Genomic DNA, 26,081 nt, shown 5'->3' with positions numbered 1-26,081 from the left:
TATTACAAGGTACTGTATTTAGTTCCCTGTGCTATACAGTAGGACCTAGTTGTTTATCTGTTTTGTATATAATAGTTTGTATCTGCTAATCCCAAAGTCTTAATTTACCCCTCACCCTTCCCCCCACCTTGCCCTTTGGTAGCCATTTGTTTTATATATCTGTGAGCCTGTTTCTGTTTTGTAAATAAGTTCATTTGTGGCATTTTTTTTTTTAGATTCCACTTATAAGTGATATCATATAATATTTGTCTTTGTCTGACTTACTTCACTTAGTATCATAATCTCTAGGTCTATCCATGTTGCCGCAAATGGCATTATTTCATTCTTTTTATGGCTGACTAGTATTCCATTGTATATGTTTACCACAGTTTCTTTATCCAATCATCAGTTGATGGACATTTAGGTTGCTTCCATGTCTTGGCTATTGTAAATAGTCTCTCTGAGCCTTTTTTATTATTTTTTGTTTGTTTGTTTGTTTCAAAAATAATAAAGGGCTGGGTGTGGGAATGGGGGCTAGTAAGGTAGATGTGTTCTATACATTTTTGTGTAAAAAAGTTCTATAGCTCCAAATCTAAACTAATTCAAACTGCTATTATAGTGGTTAAATAAATAATACCCAGAGTTCCTGCTCTTGTTTCATTTTTCTCTTATTTGGATGGAACTCAATCAGAGGTAAGAGATTCACCATTCTGAGTCACTTCTAGGAAGCCCCTGGACAGTATATGTTGCCATTAGCAGCTCTAATAAGATGGTCCCTCCATGGGCATGATGCACCTTACCTAAGCTGGTGTAGATTCATCCTTTTTATTAGTCATTTGATGACCCTGCCAGGCAAACATTTGTCAACCCTCTGCCTTCTTACAGAGCACGTTTATAACTTTTACTTGTACTCCTTCTCTTGGATTAATAACTATCATGTTTATTGCAAGGAGCAAGGGAGCTCTCTGGGGTCTCTATTATAAGGACGATAGTCCCATTCATGAGGGCTCTGTTCTCATAACCTAATCATCTCCCAAAGGCCTCACCATCCAGAACTGTCACATTAGGGATTAGGTTTCAACACAGGATTTTTCTGGGAGGGGAGGGGAGAGGGGAACACAGACATTAGTCTATAGCAACCGCCAAAGCGAGAGGATTATTTGGAAGGTGAAGTTTCCTGATTTTTATATTGGCTCAAGATGGCAGTGTACTCAGAAGGGGCCTCTCTTGAAGCTGTGCATTCCAAACATTTTCCACAGATATGTAAAAATATTTATGGTCCATCTGAAAATATGAAGATGGAGGCTGAAGGAAGTTGTGAGGAAGCCTTGAGCTCCCACTGTGCCCTTCCTTAGGTCTTCCCTGGGAGTAATTGGCTCTTAGGAGTTTGTGCTTGTCCTTCCCAGGAAGACAGGATAGGTGTTTTAACTCCATCTTGAAACTTATATACACATCTTTCCCTGAGATTCAAAAACAATAAAACGGAGGCTTCAATTTGGAGTCTGATTCGTTGAACAAGACGAACCAGGCCTATTTGAGCACCAAATGCATGCCGAGAGCTTATTGGCTCCTCTGTACTTGCAAATCAGAGTTTTGCTCTTTTCTTCTTATAAGGTTTGTGATCCCTGCAATCTCCAGTCACCAGATGTTGCCCTTCTCAGGTCGTCACCATCTTCAAATTGGGAAGAGTCATAACTAACACATCACAAGTGCTTCAGTGGCGTCAAGCACTGCTCTAAGTGCTTTCTGTGCATTTGCTTAATACTCAGAACACAATGTCATCATCATTGTCACCAGCATCCCCATTTCACAGATAAGAAAAATTGAGTTTTACCCCCAAGGGCACATGACTAGTCAGTAGAGGAGTTTTGCAACCCAGGAAGTCTGGCTCTAAAGTCAAGCATTTGACCACTTCACCTTGGGAAGGTTTACAAAGGGGAAATGAGTAGTGTGAGTTTAGGGTCTAGTATAATAATTATTAGCCAGATTCACAAGATGTTTTTAATATTTTTAAAATAGTCAATTTACCTGTGCTAACTCTACCCATGGCAAGAGATGTGTCTCTTTTGATTGGACTATATCTGAGTAGTGAATTAACATCAATTACTTCATGCTGTTTTAACTCTTATGCCTTCAGTAAAACTAAGGAAATATTACTTAGGAAATGTTATGCCTTTAGGAGACAAAAATCTTTCAAAGAAAGGGATACTGTGAGTTCTGAAGCTGTCATAGTCTATTGCACAAATATTTTAAAATCAGATGAGGGCACAAAGAACTTTAGTTGTTGGTGATGGCTTCAGAAGCAATGATTCTATAGAAGAATCTTGAAGGATGAAGAAGAGACAGGTGGAAGAAAGGACAGAAGACATCCTAGACAGACATTCTTCTAAGACCGCATGTGAAAAAGAAAGCATGGTGACTGGAAATGGCAAGACTGGGTGTTGCTGCAAGAGAGTGTTGACCTGAAACAAATAGACTGCCAGATATTTCTCCAGCAAATATGGGTCCATTCCAGATCAGCAAAGAATTGCAGCTTGGGGGCTGCAATCATGGCAAGCCACGTGCAAGTTCCCTTGTGGCAAGGAAAGGAGAAGGCTTTTATGGAGAGGAAAAGGAAGTTGGGAGGGCTACAGTAAATAAAGAATCGATGGCTGTTCATTGGCCGAGTCCTTGCCAGGAAAGATGGGGAGTCTTTCTGCTTCTTGTTGGGCTCTGCTATCATCACAAGATGCAAGAGCTCTCCCTTGGTCTCCCAACTCTAACTGAGGTTTCTGTTGATTAATTTTTTACAGTAAGAAAGTGGAAATGCCATCTGAGGTGAATAGCTAAGGAGAAGCTGGGCTGTAAAGGCTGTTGGGTACCACGTTGCTAGATTTGGACAGTTGGAGACTGGACTGCAGGAGAGACTAGTGACCATGGATGCGTAGCAGAGGTTGTTGGCATAAACAGGCTAGAAGATCTGAACCAAAGAAATCTTTCGCTATGAATAAAAAGGGATGAAAGTGTGAAATAGGCAGAATTTTCTACCTCAAAAAGGAAATAAACAGAAATTAATAAGAATGAAAAGTGAAATACATACCAAAAAGATAATAATAAACGTGGCAAATGACTAAATTTTTAAAAGTCAGCAATAAGGACAAATTTATACATTGAATAAACTGATACTTAAGAGAATAAAATCATAAGTAATATCACAACGTAATCTAGCAATAAAATAAAGAGAATAAAAAACACTTCAGTGATACAAGAATAAGAAAAGCTGTAACAGAGAATTAAAGTGATATCGTGTGCCAGAATGCTCTTAGAGTCATTTGGTGCCGTATGATATCACATATGTGGAATCTTAAAAAAAAAAAAGATACAAATTCTATTTACAAACCAAAAATGGACTCAGGGACATAGAAAACAAACCATGATTACCAAAGGGGAAAGGGCGAGGGAAGGATAAACTAGGAGTTTGGGATTAACAGATGCACATTACTATATATAAAATGGATAAACAACAAGGACCTACTGTATAGCACAGGGAACTACATTCAGTTTCTTGTAATAACATATAATGGAAAAGAATCTGAAAAGAAAAAATATATATGTATGTATACGTATAACTGACTCGCTTTCCCGTACACCTGAAACTAACATTGTAAATCAACTATGCTTCAATAAAAATTAGATTTAATTAAATTAAAATATCACATCACATACTAAAAAAAAAGAGTCATTTGGAATTAGGACTTCAGAAAAAGAAATTTTCAGCAAGCTTAAGAAATTGATGGGATGGATAAATAGTGTGAGTTCCTAATTAGAATTCTCAGATGTGGCAAATTCTGTGACTCCTTGGTATGGAGGGTGGGAGGGCTTTTGGAGGCAGGGAGGTCTGGCCTCTGATGATTGTGAAGGCCCAGGAGTCATCCCCTCTATCCAAATGGTGTAATGGATCATCAAGGCTTTTGTGACTCTCTCTGCCCTCAGACCTTGCACACAGGTACCACAAGGAGCCCCTGGGTTGCGAATTTGCATGACTCCTTTGAGGATCATCCTGTTAAGCACAATCAGTAATAAAGGGAGGAGCAAGTCTAGGAGGCAAAAGAAAGAGAGGAAGATAATGAGTTTGATTTGGCATGTTTTGAGTTTTAAATACCTAAAGTTCCTCTAAAGCAATAGACCCAACATGTGTCTGGGCGTTCAGGTTAGCGGTAAGGATAGAACTCAAGAGTTGAGAGTAATTGTTGTTCCTGGGGAGAAGGACCAAGGGACAGACTGAAGAGAGGGTTGGTCAGTCATGTGTTAGGAGTAAAGATAAAGACATGGAAGCAAAGGCTAGAAGTTAATGTATGTCAAGAAAAGAAGCCAGAGCTGGTTAGACGCTGGTACCAGTATGGGGAGAATTAAACTCATGACATAGAGCCAATCGGCTGAGATCCCTGTTTGGGCCCTGCTGTTGACTGTGGCTCGTAGAAACAAAGTCCTTTGTACCCTTGTTTCTTTTGACCAATATGAGCTTAACTCTAATATTTTTTGTTCTCTGCTGTCGGTAAAATTTAGAGTTCTTTTTTTTTTATTATTATTATTCCCTAAGAGCATCAGTTCAAAGATAACATTTATTCATTGGACCATCAATGAACAAAGAGGGATGGGAGTTCAGAGATATCTGTGGAAGCACCTGAGCTGCCTGAATCCTCTTCAGACCTAGTAAATGATTTCTAAAAGATGAGAGGATTCAAATTCTGGCTTCCGCTGAGAATTGAATATTCCTCCAAACTGCCTGATGCACAGCCCCAGCTGAGACCTAATGCAAGTATTTTGCTTAAGAGAACTCGCAAATGCGAGGTGCTTCCAACAATATGTGTCAAGCAGTGTGTAGCCGATGGTAGGAGTTAGATTTATGCATATTGTGGTTGTCCATTTCCAGCTGCTTTTGTGAAGTCAAACTTTTTTTATGTTAACAGATCACATTATTATCACATTTAGTGGAGAATAATGAGATATGATGGTGATACATCATTGGCAGCTCATAGCACCATTTGAAAACATGCTTGTTTTTAAGTCTGCAATAATGGGTCAAAGAGAGAGAGGCACGCTCTGACGTGCATGCAGCCGCCACACCGCTCTTAACAGCGAGCCTGAGTAGCTCTTTGTAAATGCTTTATTGCCAGGAGGGAACCTCAGCAGTAGCTCATGAGAGTGCCCTGTTTCTCCCAATTAACTGGGGGGATAAAGACATCTCAAAGTTGAGATGAATGGCCAGCGGGATTGGCTGAGTTTCTGGAGAGCACTCTGTATAGAATGAAATGGATCGAGGTTACCTTTGGGGATTAGCACCACATTGATTCTGTGAAAAGCTTGTTTGATCTTGTAAAAGCAAATGTTCAGCTCACCCAGAGGTACAGGGAATCGCAGAACGTTGTAGTTGGCCATCCTGGTTTGTCAGGGCATGCTCTGCAACCCGTGGTCTGTTCTCTTTCTCTCTGTGCCTCTCCTTTTTCTTCCTTTCTCCATGTCTCTTTTACCCTTGGAGGAATATGGATGGAGAGAGGAATGATGTGTATTATACAGGATAATGTAAGGGTTTCTGTCTTTGTCCCACACCGCAAGCTTAGGGGCATGCCCCTACAACGTTCCCCCTATGGTTCTTGCATCCCATAAATGTACCTAAACCTTTTGTAATCAAGTGAATACTTTCAGCATTTACTATCTCATGGGAAAATGAATCCTATAAGTGTTTCTCTTTTGTGGGAGGTAAGATATTCTATTTATTAAACATGACATCATTCAAGATTTAGGAGGTGAGGAAAGCCTCTTGGGCAGAGAGAATAACTGACATGCCTGGAGTATGACTGACATGCCTGGAGAATTAAAAATTAGAGAGATTTTGTTTAAGCACATGGGAGGGGGTGGTGGTGATGACAAATGAGGCTAAAGGGATGGAGAGGAGAGGTCATGGAGAGCCTTAGTGTGAGGCTAATCATTTAAACTTTATGCTAGAAGGAAACAAGGGGGGATAAAGAACTCAATCATCTTTGGATTGTAAAATACCAACAGTGTCCCTCAGGATTGTTCCAGTTCCAGCAGTGGTTATTTAAAACTAAAAACGTTTGCATAAGGCTATGGAAGATAGAATAGGTAATTAAATTCTCACAGCTGCAGGTAGCACTGAATTCTTCCAGGTAAAAAGGGTTGATCTGGTGGGCTAGTAAATGAAATGACATCTTGAGCTCTTGAAAATGGGTGCAAAAGTGAAAAATGAGTTTCCGTGTGGACAAAGGCACTTAGGATGCTGGTGCTAAGACAATTCACTCTGTAATCATCATGCTATGTGCTGTTGCATATAGCCCTGGGAAGGTCCTGAGACTCGTGACAGACTGTTTATCAGTGCCTTGGGCCAGTATTCTGCTTCAGGAAACACAGTCAACAAAATAATGGTCAGCAACATGAACATATTTGGTCTTCAAGCCAAATAGAAAATTTTATTCTACCAATGTAAAAAAGGCCACAGTACAGACCTGGGAACCAAACATTAACCATTAACGTGACAAGATTTACGGAGAACATTGGGACCAGAAGGAACCTTAGAGGCCACCTGCTCCAATGACTTTATTTTTCAGGTTAGGAAATGGAGGCGAGGAAATAGGAAATGGCTTAGTCATGGACACACAGTTTAGGTGGCAGGGCCAGAATCCTGACCCTCTGACCTGTGGTTATCCCCTCCCCTGCTTGTCCACCTCACTGTCAACACAGTATTCCATTTGGTTTGCTATGTGTCGTGAGAATCCATCAGGGTTTTCTTGTCTGTTTCTCTCATTGATAATGCTCACTTAGTGACTGCATTTCAAATCCTGAGTCATTTTCAAAGAGACAGCCATACCAGGACCTGTTTTCTTGTTTACCCTTTAAGGAGCACATCAGTTGATGTTCTCAGGTTTCTCCATAAGCGAAGACCAGGCATAGGCTGTTGCTGTGCCAGGATGGTGGCAGGGCAGCTCTCCCTGAGATCCGGGAGGATAAAGAGCGAATCCACAGGGACAGGGCCTGAGCCAAGGTAAGGACCCCAGGCTCTGTGTGGATAAATCCAAGAGGGCCAGACAGACCACAGGAACCAGGGAACAAAGAATGGGCAGTAAATTCTGGGAGGCCAATGACTAGGAAGGAAAGAAATGAGCAGAGGAAGTCAAGGCCATTAAGAACGTCTGAGGAGGAAACCAGGTGCTCAGTGTCGCTTTATAAAGTAGCAGTTTCTGTGCTGTGTGTTGTGTTTGTGAGTTGGGGTATTTAAAGGAGCTGAAAAAGTGCAATATCATCTCACTCTTCAGATGTTACGTTTTCATCTTGCCGTTTCCAGTGACATCAGTCATCTCAGCTGCACCAGATGTGTGGCCTCGGTCGGTAGAGTCACCAGCCCCTCTAATTTTCCCGCTGGAAACGCAGGCCACCATTGAAGGTGGCAAATGACAGATGTCAGCACACCCTGAACTTTCACTGGGAACGATACATGATGTTGCAGGCCTCTGGGCCTCGCAGGCTCTCTCCCTGTGTCTTCACGGAGCACATAGAACATTACTCCCACTCCCACAGTGCCTCCTAAAATATACTAGATCTTCCATAAATCTTTATTATTTGAGACAAATAAGTGTTGACAAATTGAATCTTATTAGCTTTAACTTAGCTTTAGTTTTATTGTTTTAGAATTGTATGATTTCTCTGTCTTTTAATGACATTGCCTCTATACTTACAGATGATTTATCTTTTCTGGAAAAAACATTCTACATCTTGTAATTTGCTAAATTCACAATCTCCTAAGACATAAGTGTTATCTTTCTTTTCAATTTATGATAACTGACATAAATATTTGTTGAAGTGGACATAAAATTATTAGATTTGAATCTGTGTTTGATGTGAACATTTGCTTATCTTTCAGATTTTGATCTACATTGTTGATTATTAGTCATTTTAACGTATTACCTGTCTCCTTGGGCTGGTGACGGGAACTAGTGAAATTAACTTTGTAAAGCTCCTTTCCAAGTGCCTGGCGCATGCCAGGCCCTCCACACGTGCCATTCTCCTGAGCTCCCCGCCACAGATCCCACAGGTCACAGGATTTCTGGTTAAAAAATGCAAAATCAGTTACAGTGGATGTTTGTTAAGTGTCTCCTTTGCTTCTGGCTCTGTGCCTTTCTGTTCAATCACACAATAGTTTCTATATGCACTGTTTAGGCATTTTAAAAGAAGTTAAAGAAATATGACACATAATTTGAGAGGCTAAGAGAGACACTGAGAGTGTCTAATTCAAGGTCCTTGTTTCACAGACAGCAACCTGAGACCTCGGTCATCTGCCGAGGTCACACAGCTAGGTAATAGCAGGACCGTGGTTAAAAGCTATGACTTCTGGCTTCCTATCTGGTCCTCATTCTGCCATATAACTCATCCCAGCCTTCAAGACATCCGGTAGTCTTTGGTGCACTGACTAATCAGAGAAATGGCAGTCGGTGGTGATCTAGAACCACATCACCACTGAGACTCAAGTGGACTAGTTCTTTGCTTATTGACCTTGATGTTTGCTGAGACACTGAGTGTATGTGCTGTCATTCATTAGGATGTAAAGCAGTAGTACCCAAGGAAGCATCTCCAAACCAAGCGGTAGTGCTTGTAATTCCAAAATTTTATTTTTACTGAACATACGTATATAGACCTTAACACATGGCAGGCACTCTTCTGGATTTTACAAAAATTAACTCAGTTCATCCTCATAAACAACTGTGGGGAGAAGTACTGTCATTATGTCCATTTTTCAAATAAAGAGGATGAAGCACAGAAAGAACAGAAACTTTCCCAAGGTCGTCTAAATATGAAGAGGCAGAATCTGGCTCCAGAGTTCATGGTTTTAACCACTCCACTGGAGTGCCTCTCTAAAATTATCAAAAATGCTGAATGCTCCTCCCAGGAAAGGCATTCTTTCACTCATTCTTCCCCTTTCTGGAAGGTCTTCTGTGTCACTTCTCCTCGAAGGAGCCTAAAGTCCATTTGAGCTTATCCAATGATTTCTATGTCTCTGTGTCTCTCATTAATCTTACCTACCCATATCCTGACTCCAGCATCTCCATCTTCTTTGCAGTACCCTTTAGTTATAGGGAGTTAGGGTCCAGTAGAGTGAAAGGTGAAGCACCAAGCAAGACATTTTAACTAACTCCTTCCTCTGTTCAATATGCTGTGGCTACACACCAGGGACAGAAAGAGAGAAAATACACGCAGTTTTTGTGGTGCTTTCACTTTAGTGGGAGAGCTAGATATTTCAAAAATAACCACAAGATAAATATATATTGCAAGCTAATTTCTGTGCTGTAAAGAAAAGCATAGGGTGCTGTTATGAGAAAATGTGAGAATAATATAACCTAATTTACATTAGATGTGGAGGTTGTGTAAAGCTTCGTTGAAGAAGTAGTTTTTAAGCTTACAAATCAAGGGTACCCAGAGTAGGAGAGGTTTAGCGGTAAGGGCATTACAGGCAAAGGGAATAGCAGGGCGAAGGCTCTGAAATGGGAAATAGATTGGCACATTCAGAGACCAGCAAGCAGAATGTCCATTAGGAACTGAATGGATGGTGGTGAGTGTGGGAGGAGGGGGCGTGGTCTGGCCGGAGAGGTGGTCAAGTCAGATCACGCAAGGCTTCACAGGCCACAGTAAACACTGGATTGATGGGATTTTATCCTAAGAAAGCTACTGGAAGATGCTAAGGAGGGTAGGGATGTGGCAAAGAACTGATGGGAAGGAGGTAAGGACACAAATGAAGAGATGGCACAGAGGCTTCCATGGCTGACCAGGGGAGAGGTGACATTGACCTGAAGTGGGATTGCCAGGGGAGGGGAGCAGTGGAGCTGTAGTAGACAAATTTAAGTTTAATTTTGAATTATAACTAAGGATTTGTTGATGGGCTGACCATGGTGAACAGGGAGAAAAAGCGTCACAGATAATTCCCAGGTATGCTGATGGATGTACTGGATCATTTGCTGAGACGGGAAACACTGGAGGTCAAGGTGGCAAGCATGGCCCAGCTTTGCAGGGCAGTCTGTGTGGCCCTGGGCAAACCCACTGACAGACATCTCGTGATGCCCAAGCCTAAAAAACTCATCTTTCTTTTAGCCTTATCTTGCTTTTTGGTTTTAAATGAATCTTGAATACAGGTGGCCAGACAAATCGGTCTCACAACTTTTCTTCCAGTTTAGGATTTTTGATATTTGATATTTTTTACTCTTCTCTGAAAATGTGTTCAAGTCTGAATGAATGATCATGGTAGGGGATTACTTAACTGGCTGATAACCAAATAAAGATAGAAAATATAATTGGATCATGTAGTTACTAACTAGTTTCAAAAGATTCGGAGCAGAGGAATATTACCTAGGCTTGAAGATTTAATTGCACCACTTGGGGAATCTCTTTTTATGCGTTTGTTGAATTAAAAGCTAACAAAGATAATTCCTTAAGAAAATACCATCATTTTTCCTAGCTATGAAATCAACAGTCCTTGTCCAAAGATGGATTTTACTAGTTATGAGAATCTACCTATTATTCCGGTTTAGTCCTTGTCCATTCCTGTAATAAACCTGTATTTTATCAGTGGCCCTCACATGATTTCTTTGTGAAAAATATTTCTCTGGATAGAAGAAAGTTTATCATTTGGAATGTTAAATGCAATTATATTGACATATGGTGATAATGGGATAAAGCATACGGGTTAAAGGTTGCAGGAACCATGGCTTGGCAATTAGCGATGTAAATGAAACATTCATTATCCATCATGCTGAGAAGTTGATGAACTGTACAGTAAATCTGAGCCCACAGTCAGGACTGAGATAAGTCATTTCAGACAATACAGTGAGTATTTATGAGCACCAGGGACAATGTTTCAGATTCCTGTCATAGCTATTTCTTTACCTATTGGTTTATGTTGAATAAAGACCTTACAAACTCCAAACCACAACACTTTCCTTCCACTGGAATATATATGAAAATCTGAAAGTTTCTCTTGAGGTGAAGCATTTTTGAGAGCTAAAGTGGCTAGATGTTGACAGCTGATATTTTCCATAAAAGGCTGTTCCATAAGAAAAGATGTACAGCAGATTATCTGTCTTGAAGAAGAGCTTTGATGTAACTCAAAACAGAACCTTGTTTTTTTTGGAAGCAGACTATACATTTGGAGGTCTCAGTCTTTCTCCCAAAGAACCTTAATCCTGCAGATTGGATTACACAGAAGCAACTCCTATTTTTCAATTATTTACCAAATAACTCAGGGAATATTAAGATACTTCAAAAAATAATAGCTAAGCTTTTTACTTTACCTCTTGTGCATTTAATTGTCTTGTACATATTCTAAAGTATTTCCTGTGAATGTGAGGATTGCCCATCCATAATATTTTACTCTACATTGATTTTATATTTTTATTGACACCTGTTCTTCTCAAGCTTTTCAAAATTTTAATCATGTAAAATAGTGCCTTCAAAAGCGAGAAGGAATCATCGAAGAAATAGTCAAACTTCTTCCATTGAAAATAACTTGTGATTTAGCTAGAAAGCTCAAGAAGTCAACTGGGAAGGAAAAGGTGTTCAGCTGTGATGTCTGGTCTTTGCCCAGAACTAGAAATGCCTTCGTTAACAATTCAATTTGTTGAGGCTCACTTGAGGAACATTCAGGCCATGTCAAAGCTGTGAAAGCTGATAATAATAATAGTAACATCTGACATCTCTTTAATTTGACTTTGTATGCCATTTCTTAATTCTCCAGCATATATGCTAAGCCAGGCATTGTTCTAAGCACATACAATAAATAAGTCAATTCATCCTTCTAATTACCCAAAGAAGCAGATCATGTTATTATCCCACTTTCTGGATGAGAAACCTGAGGCTCAGAGGTAAGAAATGATCATCCAAGTTCCCACAGCCGGTAAACATTGGCTGAGCCTCAGACCCAGCCCTGTGCAACCCCAAGTCCTCATCAAACCACTTCGCCACGAAGCTTGCTCCAAGCTGATGTTCCCCACCTCTGACCATTATTCCAATTTTGCTCCAATTTAGGGGCCTCTTCCTTTCACCATCAGGCATCCAGCACCTTCCCCTTTAATCATCTCTTACCTCAAACCAGAAACAATTAGCCTTTAAGAATTTAAGAAAAAATCATCCACGTCAGTCAGTTAATTTGGTGAATTTGTTGTCCAGGATCTTCCTGGGATGAAAGACTGCATCTCTGCCTTAAGAGAATGCTGGCTGTCTCTAGAAGAGGTTGGATCAGGTCAGCCCTCTGTTCAAAGGCACCAACAGTGCCTACAGTGGTGGTCCTCAGCCTTGACTCACCTAGGAAACTTGGCAACATTATATTCTCATCTAACTCCAGAGATTATGATTTAATTGATCTGGGCTGGAACCCAGTCATTGGTGTTTTTTGTTGTTGTTGTTTTCAGTCATTGGTGTTTTTTAAAAGCTCCTTAGGGTGACTCTAACATGCAGTGGGAGTTAGGAACCCTTGGATGCAAGTACATGATCTGGTCCCTTCTAATCTCGTCTACAATGACTTTCTCCCAATGCACCACCCTCCCCCCAACCTTATAGACATACTGACTTCTTTACTGTTCCTGGAACATGACAAGCATGTTTTTCCCTCAGGGACTCTGTACCGGCTGTTCCCCTTTGACCAAAACACTGTTCCCTCAGATATTGTCATAGTTAGCTCAGTAAACTTATTTTAGTTCTCTGCTCAAATGTCAACTAACAGTGAATGCTTCCCTGAGCACTTTTGTAAGCTATACTCCTCCTCCTCCCAATAGCTCTATTTATAGATTTTTTAATCTATAATCAATCTATCTAAAGATTATAATCTATCGATGACTTTGATGATTCTTTGTCTGCACTGCCCTTATCACAGTTGATATATGACATACCAGCTGGCTGTTGTGTCTCCCAAACATTGAAGTGTAAGTTTCACGAGGTCAGGGAGTTTTGCCTGTTTGGCTCACTGCTGTATCATCAACGTCTAAAAGAATGCCTTGCGCAAAGAAAGGGCTCAACAAGTATTTGTTGAACTGAATAAATGAATAGGTTTGGGAAGGAGGGAAGGAGTCCCTGCACTTGAAATCGACTTCTTCAGCCAGTCAGCCAGCTGTATTGAGTGCCTTCTGTGGGCGGGGCTCAGAGCTCCGCATTGTGGACACCACCGCACAGTGCCTGGTGCGCAAGGCTCAGGTGCAGGGACCAGGGGTCTCCTGCCTGCTTTGATGGCCCTCTGCATTTTTCTGCCTTCTTGTCATTTCTGCGCTCATCACACTGTCTCTCAGTAGACACGTCCTTTCCCCAGTGTCAGGGGCAGGGCGGTGTGAAAAAGCCTCTCTACTAAAACTGAGGTTGGCCTCCTCTCCCACTTCACAGGGGGAACTCCCTGAATACTTCCCCTGGCCCTTTGCCCCTTGCAGTCCCAGATGCTCTGGTCACTGCATTTCTCCCTGTTTGTTCTCTGCCCACCTCCCACTTGTCTCCTCCCCACTCCCCTTCATCTCTCAGCAATATACAACTTCAAGGGCCATTGGCCAGTGAAGAAAGATCAGGGCCCTCCAGGAAGTTAGCTGGACAGCAGTGCAGTGGCAGATGTGGGCACCTGACCCAAGAAGAGTCTAGAAGTCACAAGAATCTCAGCTCAGTAGGAGAAAGATTCAGGCCCTTTTTCAATGTGTGTGATGACAAGGAGAAAGGGAATTCAAGGGAAGGCTTGATAATTCTTTAAACATTCAAAAAACTGTTTCATAGAAATGGAAAACTTTACTCTGGACAAGAAAACTAGACCCAGCACATAGACTTTGTGTACAAAGTCCCAGAATCACAGGTTTTGACTCAGTTCTTGGAAGTCCTTTTACACCACTAGAACCACCTAAAAATATAATGAATTATGCTGGTTTCCTTATAAGAAAGTGAGGTCTCTATTATTAGGGACATTCAAAGAAAGGATAGATGACCCTCATGTAGATATGCTGTGTAATACATTCCAGTGTTAGCTGAGAGATAATCCAGGGCGTCACTTAAGTCTTTTCATCATTTGAATGACTTAATCATTGATTAGCAAGAGAATGAGAAACATGAGAACTTTATATGTGAAAAAAATCTGTGAGCCATGTAGAAATTATAGGTATTTGAAAAGAGTAGAGGAAAAATGAAAATCTGACTTGCTGGTTAAAATTAGTATCACTTTTTTGTTAACTCCCATGTGCTGGTGTTAAAATTTATATTTTGATAACTGTTGGTTGTGTTTGATTACAGCAGGGAATTATATTCAGTCATCATAGTGTGTTGATTTTTCAGGGAGTTCTCAGTCTGTTGCTTTTAAAAGAACATCAGAACAATGACCAGGAAAATGAAAATCCTAGTAATTTTGGCCAGTCACCAGGACTAAACTTCTGCAAGTTTGGAAGGGAATCCTTATGAGTCCATTCTGATGATTTATACTATTGTGCTTCTTATAAACAGCCCTAGATATTTCACTGAATCCAAATTTCATCTGTATGTACTGAATTCATTTTTTCTCATGAGTTGATTCCTCTGGAAAACTGGAAGGTGGCTTTCATAGTCATGAAGAATGGATATTCCCAAGTCAAGTCAGTATTCTTATTCCTGGCTCCTCCAGAAATCTGTAACCTGGAAAACTGATTCAAATTCATTGACAGGAAACAAGAGAGTTTAGGACTAGGGGTGTTCCCTGGGAGCAGAGGTCACAGGACTGGGAGAGCAACGGCAGGGACAGTAGAAGTGGTTGGACCGGGTGTTGGACTGGCCAAGACCAAGAGGATACATATCAGAAATGAAGCTGTGTCACTGGCCTTCAGACCAAGGGAGCAGTCCCTGTGCATTTTCCAGAAGATGTAAGACCCAGAAGGACGTGGCTGAAATGGGCTGATGTACCCAAGTTTACACTCAAGAAAACTTCAGAGTTGTCTGGCAAATGTAAAGAAGTAATAGTCCTTCCATACCTGAAATATGGGTAGAGGAAGAAAATTCTTTTTGAAATGACAAAGTACAACAGTAGTGTTCTCCCTCTTTGTCATTTCAAAGAGATGCATGCCAGCTGGGTGTTCTCATCTACAGCCCCAAGACCAGAAGACTTTTCTCTTTCATCCTTCGGTCTTTCACACGGGCGTTCAGTGAACAAGGCTGGTTTTCCCCCCATGTATACTTGATTTTCTTTCTAATCCTACTCAGCTCAGTTTGGCAAGTGACAGAGAGACTTTTCTTCTACTGGGGGACTGATGTTTTGTTTTTATGATTCACTGAGTGATCACAGTATGCCAAGAACTTGACATAAATTATCTCCGTTTCTTACAACCTCTCTGTGGAGTAGACAGTGGAGTGTTCCCATTCTACAGATGAGGAAATTGAGGCTCAGGGACAAAAAGTTATTTACAGCTGGTAATAGAATTTGAACTAACGTTCTTCTGCCCCTAAAATCTGCATCCTCTTTACTTCCCAAAGGCTCTAGATCCCACCTGGTCCCTACATTTTTAACTTTCAAAAAATCATAACTTCTCTCTGGTTTAGAGAAGTGAGCCTATTCCTTTCCCTCTACTCTGCCCAAATTGTCAAATAGAAAATCCAGTTGTTATTTGAAACAGTCCAAGTAAGTTTAAAAATACCTGTCCTTTCCTAGCCCTGCAGACTTAAAATCTCTCTGCTGTCTTCTAAACTGTTACTCCCATTTCTCAACATGCTTTATTCCATCAATTTCTTTGCACCTTCTTTCTGTGGGGTTATTTCTACCATAATTAATTAACACATGAGGTCTCCTAAGTAAGTTTCCTGTTGTTAAATTCCCTTTATCAACCAGCTGTAACACAGGAACAAGCAAGAAAAGTTTCCAACATTATTACTGCACACATTTATTTAGAATATTAGTTCATATGTGGTGTGACTGTGGGGTGAATGTATGACAGTTAGAAAGCCAGATAACATGAACAAAGAATAGACTGTCCAACATAGATCAACTTTTCCATCCTGGTATCCTCCCAGGGTTTCCAAAGCTTTCTAATTTTTCAATAGAGAAGGGTTGGGGGTATGGTGGGCTGTCTATTTCATTCTTTCTCAATCAGTGCATGTACTGATTTCAAGTTTTTCCTCGAGCTGGATGAATTTCAACAGTGATAGGAAGAGTCCATTTTGGTAAAGTAAAATTAACTTGGGGACAATATGTGTGAAGGGACAATATGTGTGAATAAAGTAAGAAGAAGTAGAGGGGGAGAGTATAGCTCAGTGGTAGAGTATGTGCTTAGTATGCATGAGGTCCTGGGTTCAATCCCCAGTACCTCCATAAAAATTAATTAATTAATTTAAAAAACCTAATTACGTTCCCCACGCAAAAAAAAATTTTTTTAAATAAAATACTCATTTCTTTAAAAAATAAAGTAAAGTAAGAAAAAGTAGGAGAAGTGGTGGGCTCTCAGGTAATAAATTCCAGTTTAAGAAATTGTATTGTTTATTTGCTTTGATTTTTGTTTCTTAATATAAATTGTCCCTTTTCTCCAAAGCAAAAAAAGAAGGCTTTGGAGCAAATGTGAACTTTTCCAGTTAACAGAAAAGAGCAAAAAGTGACCTGGTTGTGCTTCTCACCTTTTGTGAGGTCACCTAGGTGCTGAAATCCATGTGTGTGTTGCCTATCGATAATTTACATTGTCAAAAGTTGTGGTTAGCCTTCCTGGGGGTTGTGGTTAGCCTTCCTGGGGTGTGGGGTATGGAGATGGGGGGAGACTTTTGCAAAGCCACAGAGGCAGTCTTTGGTTTTCCTTTAAGAGTTTGCTAGAGCTTGGAGACAAATAGCTCCCAGAGTTTCAATACATGTATGAACAAAAACAAGTGACTGGGTAGCATCAATCTATGTTTTGGGGTGGCTGCAGAGCCAAAAATGACTATCGTAATTTAAAAAAAAAGTTAAAATAAATATTTTTGACAAAATGATTGCGAATATAGAACTGAAGTGTCCACCTCTCAGAGCCCCTCCATATCAGTAGCTCAGAAGCTGTGGCGACATTGTAACTTCTGTCTGTAGTGGGCACTGGTGTCTGCAAAGGAGAAGCACTGCCTTTTGGTGCCAGGATAGGGTGAAAACAACAAACAACAAAAGAAAAACCTCTTTCCTTCAGCAGCCAGGGAGCAGAGGCTGTTTGTCTTTGTCTTCGGAGGCCTTTCCCAGTTAACTCCCTGATCTAAAGTAAAGCCTGGAGTGGAGTTCAAGGATTTGTGGGTTTAAAGGCAGATTGTGTTGCACTAAGTACTCTGTCCTCTGTGACCAGTTCTCTGCAACGTTGCTTTGGATTTGGTGTCAGTATAGTGGGAGCATCTCAGCAAACCCACTGAGTGGTGTGCTGTTCGTCTTGTCCTCTGTCACAAAGTGAGCATTCGTGCTGCCATTTAATGGAATAAACTGGAGTGGCTTTTTCTTCCTTACTCAGCATATGGTCTGCAAACCACATTTGAGTGGTCTGTGGTCTTCATGGGCAGTACAAGTAGTATGGTGGCTCCTTTCTGGGGAAATGGTTGGAAATAAAAGCAGAATGCATTAGCAGATCTTCTGGTCTAGTCTTCAGCCAAAATGACATTTAGGTTTGGTTTTCCCCATTTCCAGTTTTCACTGAATTTTCTAAAAATCAATTGCTGAATGAACATTTAGCAAAAATTTTTTAAATGGGATTGACCACAAGCCGTTTTTGTTGTATAGATTTTACAGCCATTCAGGACTGTATTCAGTGTTACCTGAAAACCATCCTTGAACATTCTATTTAAAATAACCATTCCCACTCTGCTGCCCAGTAATCCATCCCCTGAATCCATCTTACTTCTCTTCATTGAACTTATCCTGATGTGACCTCGTTCCTGTTTGTGTCTGTCTCTGGCTAGCACATGAGCTCCTGTGAGTTGGGACTTTGTTCACTTCTTTAGTCTCACTCCTAAAGAGTGCCCAGTGCATAATAAGACTTCAATTAATCTTTATTGAATGCTTGAATAAATAATGCATATTTAATAGCTTTAGAGGATTTGACTTATTAAAACAGGGATGTATTATTTCTATAATTAAAATTATTGATAAAGTAAAATGTTTGAGGTGGTAGAAATTATTCAAAGTAAAAATTTACAAGTTCTTTTTAAAAAATATGTAGCATACAATTCATGTAGAGTCTGGCAACACACAATGTCCAATGATTTATGATTAAATCATAGGGAGATCCAAATTACTTGGTTGATGAGACATTCAAAGGAAGTGGTCGGAGTAGGGTGAAGTGAGTTAAAGATTCTTTTTCTGAATTGAGTCTTTCATGAGATGACTTCAACTTTCTTTATAAGCCAAAGATAAGAGACCTGAGAGAAAATGAAAAGTGCTGGCTGGAGATAGCAACTCTATCTGGAGACACTCCAGATACTCCAGATAGAGACACTCCTCTAGAGGGCGAATAGCTCTCTGGAGAAGAAGACCATACCTGTGGGGTCCTCCTCTTCAGGCAGCAGTGCCGGGCTAGCTAGGGTGGGGCTGGAGGGGCTGGAAGGAGATGGGACCACCTCCAACCCACTGTGATGCGTGTAGCCGGAGACCAATTTCCAAATCATGGAAGAAAATGCAGAGAGTCAGAAAAATGTGACTATACAATTCATCACCACCTCCAGCCCCTTTTGATCTTTCTGGAGCCTAAGTGAAGAACCAAGAGGACTGGAAAGCCTGGGATGATAAGAATAGCAAACAGTGGAATTGAGGGATACATGGGACTGTGGACTGAATGAATACAGGAGCTAATGGCTACTTCCATTAGCTAAACTTTTAAACCACTGGTAGGATTGTGCTGGGCAGACTGGATTCATTTAAAGACTCAGGAGGGAGGGTATAATACATATAGAGAAAGCCATGTGTCTAAGATGCCCCACATTAGGAGAGGAGAAAGAAGAAAAGTCAGCAAAGGAAGCAGGGAAAGGATATCAAGAGGGTTGTCATGCTGTCATAGAAGCTAAGGTTCTGGAAAGTAGTTTTTTTGTTTTTGTTTTTTTTTAAAAAGAGGTGATCAGTGAGGTCAAGGGCAACTCAGAAATGGAAAATAAAAAGAAAAGCCATTGTCTCTGAGCGGGCCATCGGTGACTATAGTCAGTGGTTTCAGCAGAGGTGAGAGTCAATGCGTTTGTTCAGCAGATACTCATCCATCACTAAGTATGTGTGAGACACCATCCTAGAGACTGGGGGATACAGCAGGGAATAAGACAGCTGAGGCTATGACTTCATGGAGCTTACCTTCTCCTTGGGGAGGTGGTGGTAGACCATATATAATAAGTAAGGAAAATAAGATAATTTCGAATACCGATTGTGTGTGTGTGTGTGTGTGTGTGTGTGTGTGCGTGCGTGTGTGTGCTGAGAGTGACAGTGGTAAGGTGGGGGTGGAGGACAGTACTTTAGATTGGATTAGGTAGTACTTTGGGCAGGAAGACCTCACAGAAGAAGAGATATTTGAACTCCCTGTATGACCAGAAGAAGCCAAACAGGTAAAGAGCTAGGGATAGGATATTTTAGGCTGAAAAGTGGCAAATCCAAAGGCCTCAAAGCAGGAACAAGATTGACATTTTCAAGAGCAAGAAGGCCAGTGTAATTGGCCCTCAGAGAGCGGGGGCAAGTGGTACAAGATGAAACGAGAGAGCATGTACACAGGGCCTGAACCAAGTGTATGAAAGCAAGATTTCCAAAAGAAATGGGTGCGAAGAGGCATTGTCTGTGACCGTGATCCAGTTGTCCAAGAAGCAGAAGTTGGCAGAGAGAAATAGAATGTTAAATGGTTTAGATGAAGAATCTAATGATACATGTGTTATTTTTAAAAAAGAAAACTGAGTGTCCTTAAAGACAAAAAGGGAAGCGCTCACAAGGAAAGAGAGAGTTGACTCCTTTTCCTTCAGTGACCATTAGTAATATATTCTCCCCACAAAGCACACAGCCATCCACTCAGTACTGGCATTAATCTCATGCAGATCGGCTTTGCCTGGAGAGTGAGCATATGGTATCCCCTGAAACTTTCAACTCTGCTTAGAGCTAATTTGTAAAAACCAGGAATGACACTGTGCTTACCTTGGTATATTTATTCTGACATCTAAAACTTCTAAAGAACAGGCCGTGGGTCAAGGAGTCTAAAGACCTTAGAGACCATGGAGAGAGATGGATCTTAGAGACCATCTTGTCTGACCTCTTCGGTTTATAGGTGAGGAGACTGAGGCAAAGAAAAACATTGGTTTGGCCAAGTTTAGAAAGCTAAACAGTGACAGTGGTGACCTAAATCTGTCTCCTAATTTCTGATTCAAATGTCTCCTCACTAGATAAAGCTGTGCCTTCAACATTTGAAGTCTGAAACCCCAGGGATGGATGGATGGATGGATGCGTGCATGCGTGCACAGGTTATTCATTTATTTATTTATGCAAGAAAGAGTGAGCACCACCAGGTCAGACAGTGTGCTAATTGCTAGAAATGCAAATATGAAAGGTATTTATAGGGCCTTTCTCCACTTCATGCCCCTCTTTTCCTCAGTCTACTCTAGGCAGTTTTGAAATCCCACCATTCTATTGAGACTTCTCTGGTCAAGATTATTAACAGCCTCCATCGTTAAATCTAAGAGTAATTTATCTGTTCTTATCTTTCTTGGCATCTCAGCAGCAATCAAAACAATTGACTGCTTTCCTGCTTTGTGACAATCGTTTTATCTTGGCTTGTAAGGCATAATTTTCTTCCAGATTCCCCCAGCTTCTAGACGCTCCTTTTCTATCTCTTTTGCTGGCTCCTCCTCTTTAGTTTAACTTCCAAATGTTGGAGTGCCCAGCTTGGTTCCAGCTCATCATTTTTTGTTTGTTTGTTTGTTTTGTTTTTTCCTTTTCTTTTTTTTTTTAAACATTTTTTATTGATTTATAATCGTTTTACAATGTTGTGTCAAATTCCAGTGTAGAGCACAATTTTTCAGTTATACATGAGGTTCCAGCTCATCATTGACTTTTCTCTAACACCCACCCTGGGTGATCATATATCAGTGACTCCCAAGTGTACATCTGCTACTCAACTCAAAACTTGTATCTCTCACTTGCCTATTTGACATCTCCATTTAAATGTCTAACAGGTATCTCAAATTTAGCATGTCCTAAGCAGAAATTTTGACTTCTTTAACTTTGCCCTGCACCATTCTTGTCACTCTGGGTCAGTTCAGTCAACAACCTTTAACAAGTGTCTTCTGTATACCAGGTTCTAGTCTAGGTACCAGGGATTCCGTAGTAAATGAAACAGACAAAAATCCCTGTGGTTGAGTAGTTTGCATGCCAGTGGAGGGAGAAGGATTGCAAGGAAGCCAAGCAAATGGCTTGTTCAGTCCAAAAACAAGTCACAGCCCCAGCCACCACCTCTCACCTTGGCCATTGCAGTAACTTAACTGGTCTCCCTGCTCCTACCTTTCTGCTGTCCAGGCTCTCTATAAAGACCAGAGTAAGTTGTATAAGACTCAAATATCAACAAAAATTTTAAGTTGGACCTCTTGCCCAACTTTAAACCTCTCATAGCTTCCCATTGCTCTTTGAATAAAATCCAAACTCATTCTCATGACCCACAAAGATCTGCATCATCTAGTCCTTCCTGATACTCAGATGCCCCCTTGCCAGGCACTTGGTTGCAGCCACAACAACTTTCCCTCTGTTTTCTAATCCACCAAGTTTTGATTCCAGGCCCTTTGCACTTGTTGTTTCTTCTACCTGGAACACTCTGACCTCAGAATTTGAAGGAGCTGGCCACTTCTCATCATTCAAGAATGTCAATTCAAATATAACCTTATTGCTTCCCAGATTTCTCAATTTAAATCTCCCTTTCCACCTTATCATGCTCTCTCTCTCTCATCACACTCTGTAATTCTACTTGTCACTTAACCACTATTAGAAATTACTTATTTATTAATTATATATCTTTGTGCACTAAAATGCAACTCCATGAGAGCCATGGTATGATCTGTCTTGTTGGCTACGTTATCACCAGTGCCTGGAACACTACCTAACACACAGAAAGTGATCATAAATATTTGTTCTGTAAATAATATATGTACTATACTAATATTCCAATGAATAAATGAATACATTAATGAATGAGGACATTGCCTCTATGTTGGCCTAACATGTAATCTTATAAATCTAACAAAGTTGAGATCCACAGGTCAGTTGTAGAGGTGCCCCTGTCGTGAAGCCTAATTTGAACAGGAATTTCCATCTTTGCTGGTATCTCTTAAATGGTGTAACGTGCTCCAAGTGTATAGTCCATGACAACTCACTGACGTCTCCTTTCTTCTATTCCTTGGCTCATGGACACCTCTCACTACCTATGCATGGAAGAAGTCTTCCTCTTCCCCACACCATCCCATCCCCCAGTCCTGCCCCATCTTCCCAGTTACCACTCTCTTTTTTCATTCTGAGCCTCCCAGTTCATCCCATCCTCTTCAACTACCCTTCACCAGGGCTCACCAATGTGGCTTTTAATCTCACTCCTCAGAGAGAGCAGAGGAGGCAGGGATGCTGAAAGATGACATCCAGATGTTCTGTTGGGGGTAGGCGATATGAAACCTCACCTGTTCATTATTTTGGTCCCATCACAGTCCATTGGAGGAACTGAGCAGGTGAACTGTCAATTTCTGGTTGATGTGCTAAATGTCATAATTGTGTTTCTTCCAAGAGAAAGTAGAGAGGAGCCATATCTAGTTCAGACTTGGGGTAGCACTCCCAGAAGAACAGCTAACACTTAAGTTATAGCTCACTTAGCACTGTACACTTCCTACATAACTTACCAACACCTACACAGCCCACAGTACAACAGCACTATACTACAGTACTCAGGTAACTTGTTTAAAACCTAATGTAACTCTATGACACTGGTACTCATCATCCCATTTGATGGATGAGGAAAACTGAAGTTAAGTACTTGCTCAAGATCTCATAACCAGGAAGTCACTTAGCTGGGCTTCAAACCCACGTAGTCTTCATTCCAATGCCTGGGCTGTTTGTCATTGCATTATAATACGGCCCGGACAGATGACTTCAATCTTCACATCGCTTGAGATAAGCCTTGAAAGAAGAGCAGTCTGTCAGGTGGAGAAGGAGGGGTATAATGGTGTCCTGGGTGGAGGGAACACAGGTATGTGACAGCAGGAGGTGCTTCAGAGGCGGCAAGCATTTACTGGGGCTGGAGCAGAAATGCCGTGGGGAGTAACAAAAGCTGTTTTATCAGTTTGTTTTTTTTTATTGCAAATTAGAAGTGAATGTCCAATGTCTGCTGCTCTCACTTGAAGATTGCCCTGTCTGGGATTTATCTTGAATGCAACTAAAAGCACCTTATGTAGTTCATTTGGAGCAAGATTTCCAGGTTGCTGCAAAACAAGTGCATCCATTTAGACTTCTCACATGTCAACAGCCAAGCCCACGGAGAAGGGCCTGGCTTGCAGCTCAGTGTGATACTGTCTTCAGTTGATATGTACCTACACCTGCCTACAGGAATCAGGACTAAAGGATGCATGATCAGTCATTCTGCATGGCCTGCATTTTGAACACATAAAAGAAATAGGGAAAACTTGAAGAGTTTGGAAAGGGATGGGCAAGGGGACAGGAGTAAAATTATGACATATCTCACAGCCTCTCTCTGAGTTTGTTAAGAGATGAACATTTGTAGCATCTGTAGACTGATTTAGAATGACTGGCAAACTGATAGTAAAAAGTGAATTTTAAAGGTGGGTCTGCTCCAGAAAGCTCAAGCCCAGCAGAAAACATCTAGATTACTCCCAGTCATAGTCACTCCCTCTCCCCCATGTTTCTCCACTCACCACTCCCACCCCCTTTACTAATCGGTTATGCAGAGATGGCTTTGGAAGACTTCTTCCTATATTATCACACTTTTCAGTGAGATAATAGACAGTATTGTCATTTAAGATTTGGAAACGCATTAAATCCTTACAGGACTCAGATTGTATGACGGGACTCACTTTTACGGGCAAAGTGGAACTTAGGGTAATAAATTACTTTTCCCCGCCCCACCAGTATGAGGACTTCCAAACTGGCTAAAAGATCCTTGTTCCAAGAGTTCTTTTTGTTAAAAGCTGTCAACCTTAAAAATGATTAAGGAATTTGTTCCAGACCTTCCAAGGGCTGTTCATGTATGGTTAGGGAAGATTTTAAAGCAATTAAAGATATAGGACAACATTTCGAAGTCTTTTCAAAAAATACGATAGATCCCATCATCTGACCACACAGACGGTCCCCAAATTACCATGGTTCTACTTACAACTTTTCAACTCATGTGTGCGGAAGCAATACGCATTCAGGAGAAATCATACTTTGAATTTTGAATTTCGACATTTTCCCAGGGTAGTAATACGTGATGTGACATTCTCTACTGATGCTGGGCGGTGGCAGCGAGCCATGGCTCCCAGTCAGCCATGAGATCATGAGAGTAAAAACTGATACACTTACAACCATTCTGCACCCCAAAAAACCACTCTGTTTTTCATTTACTACACAGTATTCAATTAATTACATGAGATCGTTAACACTTAAATATAAAATAGGCTATGTGTGAGATGACTTTGCCCAACTGTAGGCCAACGTAAGGGTTCTGAACACGTGTAAGGTAGGCTAAGCTAGGCCATGATGTCTGGTAGGTTAGGTGGATTAAATAAATCTTTGACTTAGGATATTTTCAATGCACGATATTTATCAGGATGTCAAGGAAGATCTGGAACATTATTTGGATTATAGTTTGCGAGTCATTTTAAAATTGCACCCATAACTAATACGATAGCCATAAATTCATATGAAACTATAAATTATGTATTCTGAAAGCTAGACAAGGTAGATGGACAAATATATTGCTATTTGGAGTTTATGGGGTTTTTTTTATTTTGATCAGTGTTCTCAAGGCAAACATTTTTTGAAAGAAGTATTTTTAAATTATTTAGTGAAAATTGCATATTTTTGTCAGTTTTCTAAAGACTTATTTTCCAATGGAAATTCGGAGCCACCTAGTGACCAGAAATAAAACCTCCCAGCAAAGAGAAAATCAATTATTTGACTCTGGTCTTTGATGCCCAGGGATACAATTATGTTCAACTCAGGTCTACAAAATGAGAGTTCTCAAATTCAATAGAGTAAGTCTTTGGTTCATTTGGGGGTTAAAGACTCCAAACTTGGACTTGGAATGATATGTCTGATAAATTTTTGCAGTGTTGGAATACAAACAGCACTTTATCAAATGAGATACACGTGACCTACATGAATATAGGTTACTAATCCTCACAGACTCATATCCCCTTTCCTGATGATACGTTCTACTCTGGAACAATTAATGTATTTTTCTGTCTCTAGAAGAGAGAAGGTGGGGGAATCTTGCGGAAGGTTAAGCTGGCGGTGGGAGTGAGGAAGGTACAGGGCGGTGCTAAACTCCCCAGCTGAGGCTTCTCACTCATGTTCATTTTTGAGCATAAGGATTCAGGCAATTTTATTCAATTTGCTTTGATTCAATTCAGTGAACCTCTACTGAGTCCTGTTCTGTACAGGTTTCTTGCTAGGCACAGATGTGGTCAGCTGAAGGTTTGTTGAGAGAGCCAGAGTGTTCAGCTTGGTTGAAGTGGAGCAAGTCTGAAAAGACGTAAGAGGAGGTGAGGAGGGAGAGGTATGACGTAGCCAGGATGCGGGACATGGCACCACTTACCTGTTGCTTTTTGAGGACTTTTGGCTAAAATCATGGTAAGATTTAGGAAGATTCATGTGGATACAGCATGCTGGGTAGAGATGGCAGAAAGTGCAGTTAGGTTATTCTGATAGTTTTGGATAGAAGTCATAAGCATACAACCTAGAATTATTAAAGTCAGAAGGGGAACAGTGGTCTGATGATCTAAGAGGGAGTGACGGGGGTGTTATAAAGGGTCACTCCAAAGTTTCTGCCCTAGGTGGTAAGAAAAGAAAAATACCAGTGATAGAAATAAGGACTTCAGGGAAGGAACTGGTGCGTCATGGGGAGAGTATGAGTTTGACCCTAGATATCCATTCATTCATTCAGAAA

The 26,081-nt window shown here is 40.8% G+C and overlaps 1 protein-coding gene and 1 non-coding gene across 7 annotated transcripts in view; both read left to right on the top strand.

The window, feature by feature from the left end:
* PRUNE2 (prune homolog 2 with BCH domain) overlaps positions 1-26,081 on the top strand; it is a 233,525-nt gene that overhangs the window by 93,909 nt on the left and 113,535 nt on the right. The window lies entirely within an intron of this gene.
* TRNAT-AGU (transfer RNA threonine (anticodon AGU)) lies at positions 16,234-16,306 on the top strand. Its single transcript has one exon. It is a non-coding gene; the product is annotated as a tRNA-Thr (tRNA).

Source organism: Camelus bactrianus, chromosome 4 (assembly GCF_048773025.1).
Source record: "Camelus bactrianus isolate YW-2024 breed Bactrian camel chromosome 4, ASM4877302v1, whole genome shotgun sequence".
Lineage (NCBI taxonomy): Eukaryota > Metazoa > Chordata > Mammalia > Artiodactyla > Camelidae > Camelus > Camelus bactrianus.
The sequence above is the reverse complement of the archived record's forward strand: the minus strand, read 5'-3'. Positions and strand labels throughout refer to the sequence as shown.